At 37.7% G+C, this 14,819-nt stretch overlaps 1 long non-coding RNA gene across 2 annotated transcripts in view; it reads right to left on the bottom strand.

Annotated features, from left to right (window-relative positions):
• The window catches only part of LOC128314531 (uncharacterized), a 101,678-nt gene extending 87,533 nt beyond the window's left edge, over nt 1-14,145 (bottom strand). The window contains exons 1-2 of one of the 2 annotated variants that reach the window (XR_008296276.1): nt 13,947-14,145; nt 138-241 (exon numbers count right to left, since the gene is read on the bottom strand). This is a non-coding gene — a long non-coding RNA (uncharacterized LOC128314531). The remainder of the gene's footprint in view (nt 1-137; nt 242-13,946) is intronic. The other variant, XR_008296277.1, reaches the window with a different exon arrangement.
• Between the last annotated feature and the right edge of the window lie 674 nt (nt 14,146-14,819).

The following is a 14,819-nucleotide window of genomic DNA, read 5'->3' as shown; positions in this document are numbered from 1 at the left end:
AAATAAAGTTGTCATGCTGAACTAAAATATGCCTTTTTCCCCGAGTCACAAACTCAAAACAACACAGAAACCAGTTAGATAACAGTTATGTGGAGTTGTCCACATTGGGGCATTGGGGCAAACAAGACAGAGCTTACCTCTCTTCTTTAAAGCAGGTAGCTATCATTCCAAAACTGATGGTTGTTGCCATGAGAGGAATCAGGCCCAGTGTTGCCAAAGTGTTCTCAGTTTCCAAGAGAGGCTTAAAGAACAGATTTTTATGTGAAATGTCTCCATTTTAAAAACCCGGTATGGCTACATCAAAACTTGAAGACTGTTGGTTGATGAACTTCTAATCTAAAGCATCATAAAAAAGCCTTCTCCATCCTCCTCTGGAGGATCCAGAATTTAAAGATATTTAGGATATCTCCTTTAATTTTCTTTTCTTAATCCATATTTCCTAGGCTCATTTAAACATTTAAAAATTGTGCTATAATTATTTATATAGCAAAAATCAAATAAGCAGATGGCTTTAAGAATCTACTGGATTAACTCAAATAGTTAGGTTATAGTTGAGTTAAAAACAAACAAACAAACAAAAAAGTAAAGTAAATGGATATAAGCATGATTACAAGGCAAACAGAACTGTGGCAACATCTTTCCTTCTGGTATTTCATCTTGTGGCATCTTGTCCAGACCACATTTCAATCCTACCATTTTATGTACCGTTAAGATTACTAGTTTCAAACTTCACACAGCACATCATGTACTTGAGGGAATTGACCCTCAATGAACCACATGACAAGTTTTAGTACAGCAAAATTCAAAGCATTATTTCAACACAAATATTGTAGCTCACCCATATATATTCCGAGCAGCAGCCCTATCTGACCCCAAAAGGAAACTTACATTGTATTACATCATAAGAAAATCATCATCTTTTTCTTATTTCACTGCCACCCCATTTATCTTTTTTAGAACATTCTTTTTGTGTGGATTAATACTGTGACTTAAGTTGAGGAAGACAATAATTAGCAAAAAATAACTCGCCAAAGCAAAATATCTGGAATTATAAAACTTTCAAAAAATAAGCCATGTATTTATAGTGTTTCTAACAAGCATTCTTTGCTAATGTTTCTCAAAATTCTTATCAGACAGTAATTGCGCCAAATTGCTTTAGGATTACAATACATTGATTAGTGTCTCTTCCTACTTTCATCATACAAATTGCTGATTCTGTTTTGTGATTCTAACTCTAATTTTTCCTGTGAATCACAGAGCCATGGCCTTCTTATCCTATTTTATAAAAGAGCTTCTCTTCTGTTTGGTTTGACACCTTCTTGTCTTCCTAACTTTCCAATTAGAAGTCATACCTCCCAGCTGGAATGATGATAGATTTTTATAATCCTTATCACTCAACAGATTGTCCTTAAAAAATACAACCTATCACCAGAGCATTAACATTTATCAATAAATCTCCCTGTCCACAACATGTCTTCTTTACGGAAAACTCAAAACATCTGCCTGACCACCTTGCAGGATTAAGCTCCCTTATATTTGAGGCACAAAGGGTGGTAGACTTCCAGTTGCTTCAGTGAGATGTGGGTAGCATTTGGACTTTGAGGCCACTTGCTCTTATCTTTTCACCCTCTCAGGTGAAGGTATTACTGTTTACCAGTGGAGTTTCTTTAGGTTTGGATGGGCTCAATGATAAAATTGCCATTTTTGTGGATCAGAAATTATTTTGTAATAAAAAAAATTGTAAATCATAAATGGTTAAATATCAGAAATTTCATATGGCTCAAATAGTAAATTTGAGGGTAAAGTTTAAAGTGACAAATCAGTATGGGGCACCTGGGTGGCTCAGTCAGTTAAGCATCCGACTTCGGCTCAGGTCACATCGGGCTCTGTGCGGATGGCTCGGAGCCTGGAGCCTGCTTTGGATTCTGTGTCTCCCTTTCTCTTTCTCTGCCCCTCCCCCGCTCATGCTCTGTCTCTTTCTCAAAAATAAATAAACATTAAAAAAAATTTAAGTAACAAATCAGTCGACTTCTATATTATTAGAATAAAATTTTTGAAACTTGATCATCTACAATTCCATACATTTCCACTAAATCATTTCTTAAATAAGACCTAAAATCAGGAAATTAAGTTGTGATTAAAATATGTTGTATTCTATTAATGGCAGATAAAAATGTTCATATATTTTAAAATTATAAATAGACCTCAAAATATTATTATAGAGCTGATTAAGGAAAAGAAGGGAGGGAGGGAGGGAGGGAAAGGAAGGAAGGAGGGGGGAGAAAGGAAGGAAGGGAGGGGAAAGGAGGGAGGAAAGGAAGGAAAGAAAAATATAACTATAGTTCCATGTAAGTTAAATAAAATGTGAATCCATAATGCTTCTACTCTCTACGACTTAAGTTGAACAGTAATAAAAGCACAAATAGAGAATGCTACGATGGAGCATGCTACAAATAAATATCAAATTATAACTAAGAAATATATACTTTTAGAGGTCACTACGTGATTGCATTATCAACATTGTTTCCCCCCCCCCTTTTTTTTTAATGTTCAATCCACTATGTATTTTTAATTAAGGACAATAGCCCAGATAAACATTTTGGAACATGAAAGACACCAGAGAATACAGCTTTTATGATCCCTACTAGAGGACAGACTTCAGCTAAGCAGAAATTATGGCCCAGTTCCTGGAAGTGAGCTTTGATTCCACACAACTGTAGAACTAAGACTAAAACAAAAGAGGTTATGATTGCTAATCATAAACATTAATACTATACGTACCCATTAAAAATGTGATATCAACATTGTTTCTAAAAGGTAAAACCTTACTATGTCTTTGAGGAAAGACCAGTCACCGTGAGTAATAGCTAATGTCCATACACTGTATTAGTCAGAGTTCAGAAAACCAGAACCAACAGGATAGAGAGAGAGAAAAAGAGAAAAAGTGGTTGATTTAGTTGAAGAAATTGGTTCAGCACATATGGAGGCCGGCAAGCCCGCAGTCTGTCAGGCAGGCTTGAGACCAGGGAAGATCTGATATTGCAGTCAACTGCAAAGGCAGTATCGAGGCAGAATTGCTTCTTCTTCATGGGATCTATCTCCATTTGTAAGGCCTTCAACTGATTGGATAAGACCCATCCATATCATAGAGAATAATCTGTTTTGTTCAAAGTCTACTGATTTAAATGTTCATCACATCTAAAAAGTACCTTCACAGCAACATCTAGACTTGTGTTTGACCAAACAACTTGAGGACCACAGTCTAGCCAAGCTGATGTGTAAAACTAATCACCACACAAACTATCCTTGAAATGGGGCCTAGGTGTACATTGATTTTCTCCAACAAAATTAGATCACCGTTTTGAATAATTATGAATACTTAGCAACAACCTCCATAATATTCTGTCATATGGGGCCTAGATAACTAAGTGGAGAATATAGTTTCAGGCTAATAATCAACATTTGTGATGGAGCCTACTCCTGCCTTCCTCTACAAGACTGGCACCAAATAATAGCCAACATATGAGGCCTCCCCAAATTTAAGGCAGCCTTATTAAAGACATTTAAGACACCCCCTAATTCCTAGGTTATATTAACTCTCTAAGGGTAGAGATATTTGGTTCCTCTTCTCCTCTAAACCTTAAATATACTTATAACAAATCCTCCTTAATCATAAAGTCATTCTAGTTTAAGCATAGCTGTATTCAAATGTTTCAGTTAACTATCCTCACTTCACTGTCTTTGAACCAATCACCTTTCTGCTTCTTGCACTTAATCATCACTATATGTAAATTGTATATGTTTTTAGACTATGTTTACTTCTTTTTCTAAGTATTTTATCTCTGTATACAATTTGTACTCTATTTGAGGTTGTATACTATGTCTTCTACATTCTTTGTAAACTCCACAGAATTCCCCCCAAAACATTTATCATTGCAATAACTTAATTAACCTTAACTTATTAAAGATAATTTTTTTTAATCTTTAAAGTAACATGTAGGGGTGCCTGGGTGGTTCAGTTGGTTGAGCATCTGACGCTTGATTTTGGCTTAGGTCATGATCCCAGGGTCGTGGGATCGAGCCCCATGTTGGGCACTCCCACTTTAAAATAAAATTTAAAAAAAAAGAACTAACATGTGGTAGAATATTATTTATGAAAGAAATAGGAAATTTATATTATTTATGAAATAATTGGAAAATCCTAGTATAGGATAATTCTAAAATAGGATGTAGTAATTGTTTTTTTAAAATTGTGGCTGATTGACAAGTTGTAAAATAAACCTCCTAACAATCCCAATAGTACATTCATACTTACTGTATCACTAATTGGAGAGTACTTTTCTTCCTCCAAAATGAAAATGAGTATTTAACTTAAATCTTTAAATAAAAAAATGGATTTGAATTTTTATAATTGCTTATCATCTTGGAGATATACCAACAACTTCCATAACCATATAAAAATTGAGAAAAATAACCCCTGCAACATTAATCATCCTACAATTTGTGTTTGATATGTTTTAGTATAAAGTTCCCAAAGATAACCTTCATTTTAAATGTCATCTGCAGCCCATCTGGGACTCTGACATATGGAACATCCAAGACCTCAGTGGAATGTCTCTGGTTCCCTATGGTAACTAGGACCATATGCACAATCCTCCACTGACAAACTAAAATATGAAAAAAAAAAAGAGAGAGAGAGAGAAAGAGAGAACTTTTTGATGCATTTCCATCTGTAAACAAAACACTGTAGAAAAAACAAAGACACTGAAAAAACTATTATAGCCTTCATATTTAAGCAATAAAAAAATCCCAACCACGGAGAATACAATGTAATTTGTTACAGCCTATGACTAATCACCACAGAATACTTCCACTGGTACCAGATGGGGAGAAAATCCTTAATTACTGAAGATATATGTTGTAAGGTTATCAGCACTTTAAACCACTAAATTTGATTAACGCTAACAATATTATCATAGGAATGATTGCTTTGGGAAAGACTTTTTGTGGTTGATGGCACACTGTAAAATAAAGTTGAAGCAAGCAATAACATACAATAAAGGATATGAGAGTATATATACCATTGGTGTCCCAGAGTTTCCAGTGGGAATATATATGCAAGACAGTCTCTTGACATCCAAAGAGATTTAATTTATTTTTTTAATTTTAGAGAGATAGAGAGAGAGAGCATGAAATGGGGAGAGGGGCAGAGAAAGAGAGGGAGAGAGAGACAGGGAGAGAATTTTAAGCAAGCTCCCTGCCCAATGCAGAGCCCAACACAGGGCTCGATCCCACGACCCTGGGATCATGACCTGGGCCCAAATCAAGAGTTGGACACTCAACTGACTGAGCCACCCTGGTGCCCCCAAAAAGATTTAATTTTTATCTTACCAAATTTAATTGTGATTTCTGTAGTTTTCATAAGATACATAAAATATAGTGCTATAAATGTTCATTTGAGATGCACACTCCACAATTCCCATTATTCATGCTTTGCAATAAGAAAACCTGTATTAGACTATAGAAATACCAATAATGGCTAGGTGCCAGGCACTAATCCAAAACTTTGCGTGTAATATTTGCTTTATTCCTTACAACTCTATCAGATAAGTACCATTATTATCCCCTTTTTATGAATGAAGAAACTGAGTCACAGAGAAGTTAAGTAACTTACTCAGGGTCCCAACCCTGATGTGGCAGAATATATGTGAAGCCACACAGTCTGGTCCTACTGCTTATATTAGGATTATTTCATTATATAGGCAAAGCTGATATTAAATTTTATTCTCTAGTTAATTATAATTAATTTCAAAGTCAATACAAAGAAACATACTGCATAGTATCTGACCCAACACAGGCTCTCCAGTTAAAAGTTTCCCCTCAACATGTGGAGTGTATGTTCCTTTTGGAAGTAACATTGTTGTCAATGAATGAACATGTATGTGTGGACCATCTTAAAGAATCTCCTAAACATTTAGCAGAATGAATGTTTTCTACTCATCACTGCTCACACTTTACTCACACTCAAGGTGTTCAAAACCGGAAGCTATAGATAAGGTGCATGGAGGAGGAAGGTCACACAGTGGAAGAGAGCCAGAGAGTCTTCCATTTCCAATGAGTTGCCACAGAAAGGAAAAAGAAGATGGATTTCTAGTATTGGTTCTGCCATTTACTATCTTTGAGATTTTTGAATAAGTTATTTCACTTCTCTAGGCATCAATTTCTTAATTCTAAAATATAGGGCCTGGAATAATTGATATTTAAAATCAATCTGTGAGTCTCTAGCATCCTACAAAAGCTGAGAGCCAAGAAATCTTAACACAGTAAAAGCAAATCTGCAGGAACTGAATAATGTAGCCTGGCTGACAACACTGTAACAAGGTAGCTTAGAGACAAAGCTACAGAACAACGCTGGAGAGAGTTAACATGTTCATTAAGCTGCCTCTGTAAAGAGCTTCTGGCAAGAAATATATTGTAATTAATTTGTGACTGAATTATTTAATTGTACCTTATATACTAATAATATTCTAACTTGTCAATTAAGAATAACTTCGCCTCTTTAGATTGCAAGCAGGGCTTCTTAGAGGTCTAGAGGGGCTCAGGGCACTTCTGTTTTTTGAGGTCCTTCATATTTAACAATAAAGAAATACCAAAACATGATTCAAAAGCTATGATATATTTCATATCCTCATGGTAGACAAAGTAACATCTCTAACACAGAAAAATGCAATGCAATATAACTGTGCTATTAACAAGTGCATTGCAAGTTTCAAGAGAATAGGTTAATATCACCTTAGGCAATGTTTTCTCATCAAAGGACATTAATGGCACACATCATTCATTTTCATTTAAGTTATGTGTAAAATTATTTAAAGATGACAGCAAAAATCTAAATGTGAAGTCCTCTCTTGGGGCGCCCAGGTGGCTCAGTCGGTTAAGCGTCCAACTTCAGCTCAGGTCATAATCTCATAGTCTGTGAGTTTGAGCCTCGCGTCGGGCTCTGTGCTGACAGCTCAGAGCCTGGAGCCTGTTTCAGGTTCTGTGTCTCCCTCTCTCTCTGCCCCTCCCCCACTCATGCTCTGTCTCTCTGTCTCTCTGTCTCTGAAAAATGAATAAATCTTAAAAAAAATTTTTTTAATAAAAAAATAAATAAATGTGAAGTCCACTCAGCACACCTTTCTTGGCCCCTGTTATCAAGTTGTTCAATGAAGGCGCCCTCTAAGTGCTCCTTCAGGTAGAACCAGTTTAATCTCAACCTACCATTAAGAAATGAGCTCTTGGAGTGGAATGAGCCATAGACAAGGATTGGTAGAAACTGGAAAGCATGATTTTTCTCCTGGAACATTTTAAGAGCTTCTACTACCAGTCAATTACATTGGCCAAAATGACCCCAGGAGTGCCTCCTAGAGAATTATCAAATTTAGGTAGCACTTCATCTTTGAAGACTGAAATAATTGTAAAATACACTCTTAACTAGTTGAATAAATTGCTTTTATAGTAGGAATATATTAGAACAATCACTTAACACATTCACAAATGTCTGTCATCTTCATTTTTCTAGAACTGATGATGAGCTGTTCTTTCTGAACGAAAATAGTTTATGGCATTTGTTCCTAACTGAAAAAAATTAAACCCAGTTGTGCATACAGAGAACATCCCTTATTTTCTTTTGGTTTCAGCTGGAAAACAAGGATGTCTATCTAACAGTTGCACCAACGATGTAAACTTCGGGGCAGGGGGAGAACTAATAGTCTCCTTTCAAAACACTCAGGATTAAAATGTCACCTATTACAAGACTCTTGTCTAGGGGCGCCTGGGTGGCTTGGTCGGTTAAGTGTCCGACTTTGGCTCAGGTCATGATCTCACCTTCCGTGAGTTCGAGCCCCGCGTTGGGCTCTGTGCTGACAGCTCAGAGCCTGGAGCCTGTTTCAGATTCTGTCTCCCTCTCTCTCTGCCCCTCCCCTGTTCATGCTCTGTCTCTCTCTGTCTCAAAAACAAATAAACGTTAAAAAAAAAAAATTAAAAAAAAAAAAAAACAAGACTCTTGTCTCCTCTCTTCAAATACAGTTTTAAAGTAATGCTAATACCTAGAATCTTTCACAAATATAGTGCAACAGCATCTTCACCCAAGGGTAGAAATGCAAATTAGCATTTCAAGGCAAAACATGATTAGGGGGGAAATGACCTTTGGATAATCCCTCAAGTAAACGCTAATGTCTGAGAATCCACGATTTTATAACAATCCTATACATTATTTTTAAGCACATTGAAGTGTAAGATAATGATGCCAAAGCAACAAGAAACAAAAGGAAAATCTGTATGCAGACGTGGGAACTCTCAAACAATTTTGCCTTTAAGGAGAAAAAAAGTGGAGGATTCTAAGTTTTCCTGCTTGCCTTCAGGGTTTATACTCCATTATATTTAATATTAAGCCCCTCTAGTCCTAATACACAGTCATAGATTTGGTTGTTGTAGAGGTTCCGTAAAATATCCCTTTTTTTTTCCTTTCTTTTGGCAAACAAGTTTAGAAGGTCCGCTATATGCTGGCACCCAACCTGTGGCCCGGCACATAGTAGCTTCTTAGTAAATGCCAATTGTTCATTGAGAAATTGCAGAGGAGAACTTGGCCACCGATTCCCTGTCTTTCCAAGTTGGCTTTTCTTATCATGGCACTGCTGAGCAGTCATCACTCTGACACCCATGAGTATATTAGATTGTGAAGCTGATAAGAGATTGGCACTTTATCTAAAGCAGGAGACACACAAGCAAATGTGGGGCCCGGGCAGGTAGAGTAACTGAGGCAAGTGACCCAGGTGGGGACTGGTGTGAGCTGAGGGGCCACATCTGCCTAAGCTGGCAGGCACTGTGCACAGAGCTCCTCCAGCAGGTTGTCTGCAAAAACACCAGCCCCCCACCTCCACACCAGAGAGCAAAAGGAAATCCTGCTTTTTACCTAACATACCCCTCTTTTTGTCTCAAATAAAAACGCCCCCAGTCCGGTCTCTCACAGTAATGGTGCGCACTGAGATTTGACTCGAGGCCCAAGACAGAGCACAGGGGTCAGATTTGGCACTGAAGTTGTGAACGTGGCAGCTGGGAGACCGCGGGAGTGACGGTACCAGACTCTCCAAACCACAGATTGACAGCTAATGTGGCTGCAGAAAAACATGCTTCTTAGCTGTAAATTCCAACGGAGTTCATCAGACTGTTCCTCGTGGGGGTATTCTACTGATGTCTGAAAAGTTTCAAAGTCAAGACACATCTACCCAAAGGAGAACTGAACTGACAAGAACAGCATGTGCTCCTACCCTGGAGCATGAAGCTACAAGAGTTACTAATCTTGTGCTTTTGGACACCCGCAAACCGGTAGCCAAGATGGATGAAACACTCTTTTTCTCCAATTATTTCTCACTGAAGAATTGAATGTTAGGTACATAAAGAGAGATCAGGGGTGCCTGAGTGGCTCAGTCGGCTAAGCCTCTGACTCTTGATCTTGGGTCAGACATGATCTCATGGTTTACGAGATCGAGCCCTGAATGGGGCTCTGTGCTGGCAGCATGGAGCCTGCTTGGGATCTCTCTCTCTCTCTCTCTCTCTCCTTCCCTCCCTCCCTCCCTCTATTCCTCTCCCCCTCTACAGCTCATGCCTGCATGCTCTCTCAAAATAAATAAACTTTAAAGAGAGAGAGACCAATAATAGGGGTAGGAATTTTCACTTCTCCCAGAACATCCAGCACCATAGTTGCTTTTAAAACTGGAATTCTTGGAGGCACCTGAGTGGCTCAGTCAGTTGAACGTCAGTTGAGCTCAGTCAGTTGACTTTGGCTCAGGTCATGGTCACCCGGTTCATGAGTTCAAGCCCCACATTGGTCTGGCTGCTGTCAGCCTGTCGGTGGCGCAGAGCCTGCCTCAGATCCTCTGTCTCACTCTCTCTGACCCCTGTGCTTGTGCTCTCCACTCCCTCCCCCCAAAAATGGAATGCTTGACAAAAGGCTACTTGTTTTGCTGTTGGGATGTTCCTATAGCCTCCAAATAACCAGCTATGTTTCAGGGATGCTACATTCACAACTTATTCCTTACAAATATAGAGCAAACCGTACTTATGGATATAGAGGCAACAGAATATAACCTAAAGAAGAGCCTATCATTCAGTCTACAACAGCCTTCCCCACTTTCCTCTTCTCATTTTTGTTAGCTTTTTACTTGCTCTTCCCTCTGTCTAGGCTCGTCTCAGCTTGTGAACTTTGCAGACAAGCAATGCTTCTGGAAAGCCTACCCTGGAATGTTTCCTTGAGTCAGGTGGGGTATGCAGAATTTGGCCAGCTCTCATCAGAGCAAGAACTGCCCAAGTGAACTCCAAGGAATGCCTCTCAGCATGCTGTCTGCACTGGCATGTGCCCAGGAGAAACACTATCCCGCCTGCTAACCTTTGAGGCATAACCTTTTATTCTCCCCAGTGGAGCTTTGGTCACTGAAATTGTTGCTTGTGAGTTGTATGGAGGACCATGGTTTTCTTAGGAGAATCACTTACAGTGAGTAAGGATTTTTCTCTCTCCATATCAGTTACTCTTAATAATTTTATCTTTTAAATAGATTCTTTTCTTCCACAAAAAAAAGAAAGAAAGAGAAAACATGGAATATCATGCACCAGTCTTGGCAATATCAGTTTACACAGCTCATAAAGACATGGCATGGCACTAGGGACTTTGCGAGAAATTCATCCGGCAACTTGAAGCTTTGTGAATTTAAGCCATTTTTTAAAATTCTACATTATTTGCCTTTGTTGCAGTGATCAGGAAAGTAGTGAATTTACTCATAGTAAGTTACCCCCACATATGTTTTGAAGACTAGCTTCTGATTAATATTTAAATAAAATCACTTACATAAGCCTGTCATTATCAACTCCATGGAAACTATGTAAAGCAGCACTGTCTAATGACTTTCTATGATGATGGAAATGCTCTCTATTCTGACCAATATGGTGGTCACATGCCTTTGAGTGCTCAAAATATGCTTGGTACGACTGATTAACTGAGTACTTAATTTCATTCCATTTTAATTACTTTAAAACTGTGGGGGTTTAGGGACTTGCTAGTGAAAGTGTAGCCACCTACAGGAAACATCATCTTTACCTGGGAACTTGTTACAAATGCAACTTTCAGGTCCCACTTCAAGACTAGTGAATTCAAATCTGTATCCAAATACAGATCCCCAGGCAATTTGTGTGCATGTTAATATTTGAGAAGCACTGATCTAGAATAGTGCTTTTCAACAGTGGATGCACCCTTGAGGATGCCTGACACATTTTCAGGGGCTTAATGAAGTCAAAATATTTTCAAAATAAGACCAAAATCTATTGCCTTTTTCACGGCATTGGCATTTGCACTGATGGTGTAAAAGCCGTGGAAGCTAAAACTATTAAGGCCTGAGCAGGAACCAAGGCACTCACACCAAACTGCTGAAGTAATCATTAATTTCTTCACTGTTAACACCTTTTCAGGGGGAAAAAAAAAGTTACATTTAAGAATGTTCTTTATGATGTAGGAAACTGTACTGATTTTCTTGAATCTTGACCACTGAATACGCATATTTTTAATATTTTGTGGGAAGAAATAAACAAGTATGTATAAAGCATTGCTGCTGCAAATGGAAATATAAAGACTGACTGAAGAAAAATTACCTGTGAGACTGAGTTATAAGCTAAACTAGCCTCTTCTCTGTGGAGTGCCATTTGCTTGAAGGACCCAATGACAGACAAACTATAGCTATTCATAATTGGGCATTTGGCAAATATTTTATTCAAAATGAATCAAGTCTGTCACTTCAAGGAAAATAATCAAGAGTATATGTTTCCAATGATAACCTTTCAGATTTAAAGTGGAAATTAGGATTTTAGAAAACTAGTCATTTACTAGGATCTTGACATCTTCCTGCTACTGAAATACTTTTCTGATGAGATTGGTGGTGATCTTGACAAGCATTGGAAAACCCTAAATAACTCAGGGAACCAGTATTTTTCAAAGTTTATTTACTTTTGAGAGAGAGCATGGGGGGAGGGGTAGAGAAAGGGGGACAGAGAATCCAAAGTGGGCTCTGCGCTGATAGCAGAGAGCCAAATGTGGGGCCTGAACTCACAAACCACAAGATCATGACCTGAACCAAAGTCCGACGCCCAACTGAACCATCCAGGTGTCCCAGGGAACCAGCATTTTTTAAATGCCCAATGTATGAGTAAGAGATCTGTTCAAAAAGCAAAATAGAACAATGAATTTGATATGGTTTCATATTCCATGTTGTACATAACTTTTATGAAAACTACCACTTGTCAAATTTCAACATAGTATCAAAGAAGAATATACACAATTATCTCCAAATTCTATTAAAATACTGTTTTCCTGCTACATATTTGTGTGAGTTCAGTTTTTCTTAATATCGCTCAACCAAAATGACTTACCAAAATACAGAAGCAGATATCAGAATCCAGTCATCTTTTTTAAATTTTTATTTAATTTTCTTTTTTTTTTTTTTTTGCTTTTTTTAAATTTACATTCAAGTTAGTTACCATATAGTGCAACAATGATTTCAGGAGTGGATTCCTTAGTGCCCCTTACCCATTTAGCCCATCCCCTCTCCCACAACCCCTCCAGTAATCCTCGGTTTGTTCTCCATATTTAAGAGTCTCTTATATTTTTCCCGCTCCTTGTTTTTATATTATTTTTGCTTCCCTTCCCTTGTGTTCATCTGTTCTGTGTCTTAAAGTCCTCATATGAGTGAAGTCATATGGTATTTGTCTTTCTCTGACTAATTTCACTTAGCATAATACCCTCTAGTTCCATCCACATAGTTGAAAATGGCAAGATTTCATTCTTTTTGATTGCCGAGTAATACTCCATCATATACACACACACACACACATCTTCTTTATCCATTCATCCATTGATGGAAATTTGGGCTCTTTCCATACTTTGGCTATTGTTGATAGTGCTACTATAAACATTGGGGTGCATGTGTCCCTTCAAAATATCCAGCTGTCTTTTATTAAGGTAAATATTAAAGAATGTGCAAAAGAAAAAAAAACAATGCCACTCTTCACTTTTTGTCTTGTCAATCTAACTAAATCATATATACTTTTCATAAAAATATATTATTTATGTTAATATGAGGTATATCTATTAGTTATTTTTAAAGAAAATATAAATATTTTTTAAATTTCTCAGTTTTAATTTCTGGTATGATAAATATTGATAGATATTTCTCCTATTAACAAAAACAGGTCGATAATGTTCTTATTACTTTTTAAGAGCATAAGAGTCCTAAGACCACCAAGTTTGGGTGCTCTGGGCTTACAGGAGGCCTTGACAAGCTTGGAGAGAGTCAAAGCTGAAAATCACTACTCTCTCCACCTGAAACTGAAGTATTGGCTCCTCCTAAGATCCAGAAGGAAGAAAAACACTGGGCACACTCAAAAGAGAAAATATGGAGTTCCTATACATACACATTGACTCATTCAACCCACTTCTCGGCACCCACTATGACAATCTATACAAAAGCTGTAAGAATTTATAAACAGACACACTTATAGCATTTTGCAATGCGACCTGAGAAAAATCTGAAGGTCTATCAGGAGTGGAGTGTTAATTAAATTACAGGGCATTACACTACAGAATAGTATGCAGCATTAAAAAGATTGGATGAAATTTTTATGTGTCCAAACCTGGAATGTTGTCCATGATGTAGTATTAAATGACAATGCAAGTTTCAAAATAATGCGTGAAGCATAGCGCTTTTTAAAAGCAGGGAAACAGCTCTCTATGTATATACATGGATTTGGTCTTAGAGAAAGGTATGAAAGGGTACACACCAATCTGTTAACATTGGTTTATAGCTCCACAGAGGACGGGGGTGGACATGAGATGAATTATAGTATTATTTTTCCTGTATACTTACTCTTTTCGAAACTTGTAACAATTTCGAATTCCCTGTTTATTCAGCTGTGTCCCCTTCTACATTCAATGGCCCTTGCTTGTTCTTCTTTACAGTTCAACACATAGTAGACATTGAGAAATGCAAGTGAAGCGACCTTTGTATCACTCTCATCCTTCTGAGGAAAGGAGGAAAGGAAGAGTCGTAAGGAGAGAAGAAACAACATTCCGACTGTGGCACATAATTCAGAGCATAAATGTGGTAATCATAATGTAAAGTTTTCTCCCAAATTCAATAAAAGTTGATTGCAGCATCAATGTGCCAGAAACAATTAGAGATTTGTGCTGGTGACTAAGATTTTCCTCACTTTGGAGCAGCCAGTTCCAGCTTCCAACAACTATAGATACGTCTTTTATGCCTGCTACTTTCCACTCTCCCTTCTGTTGCCCACCTCTTCAGCCTCATTCAGCTCTGGTCTCAGCTTGGTCTCAGCTCTGGATTTTCATATTTGTATTCTCCGTCTTTGAAACTCTCCTCTCTTCCCTTCCCCACATCACACATGCCTAATTCAGGTCACAGAATTTCTTTTTCACAGAAAAGAAAATCACCTTCTATGGAAAGCCCTCCTCATTGGAATGAATTGTGTGTCCCTGCTCCACACTCCTCAAACACTCCTCTCTGACCTTCCTCCAGAGGAGTATTACTATATTACTCCTATAGGCTAATGTATTACTATACACTCCTATAGGCTAATGTATTACTATACACCCTATTATAATTTTTAGCTAGTTGTTCATCTACTCAACTTTAGCTTCCTGAGGGCTAGAACCAAGTTTATATTGTTCTCTACTGTCATCCTAGCATCAACTTACAGGGCTCATTGTCGTACTAATAACA

The sequence above is a fragment of the Acinonyx jubatus genome, chromosome B1, assembly GCF_027475565.1.
Source record: "Acinonyx jubatus isolate Ajub_Pintada_27869175 chromosome B1, VMU_Ajub_asm_v1.0, whole genome shotgun sequence".
Lineage (NCBI taxonomy): Eukaryota > Metazoa > Chordata > Mammalia > Carnivora > Felidae > Acinonyx > Acinonyx jubatus.
This window is presented reverse-complemented; position numbering and strand designations above follow the sequence as displayed.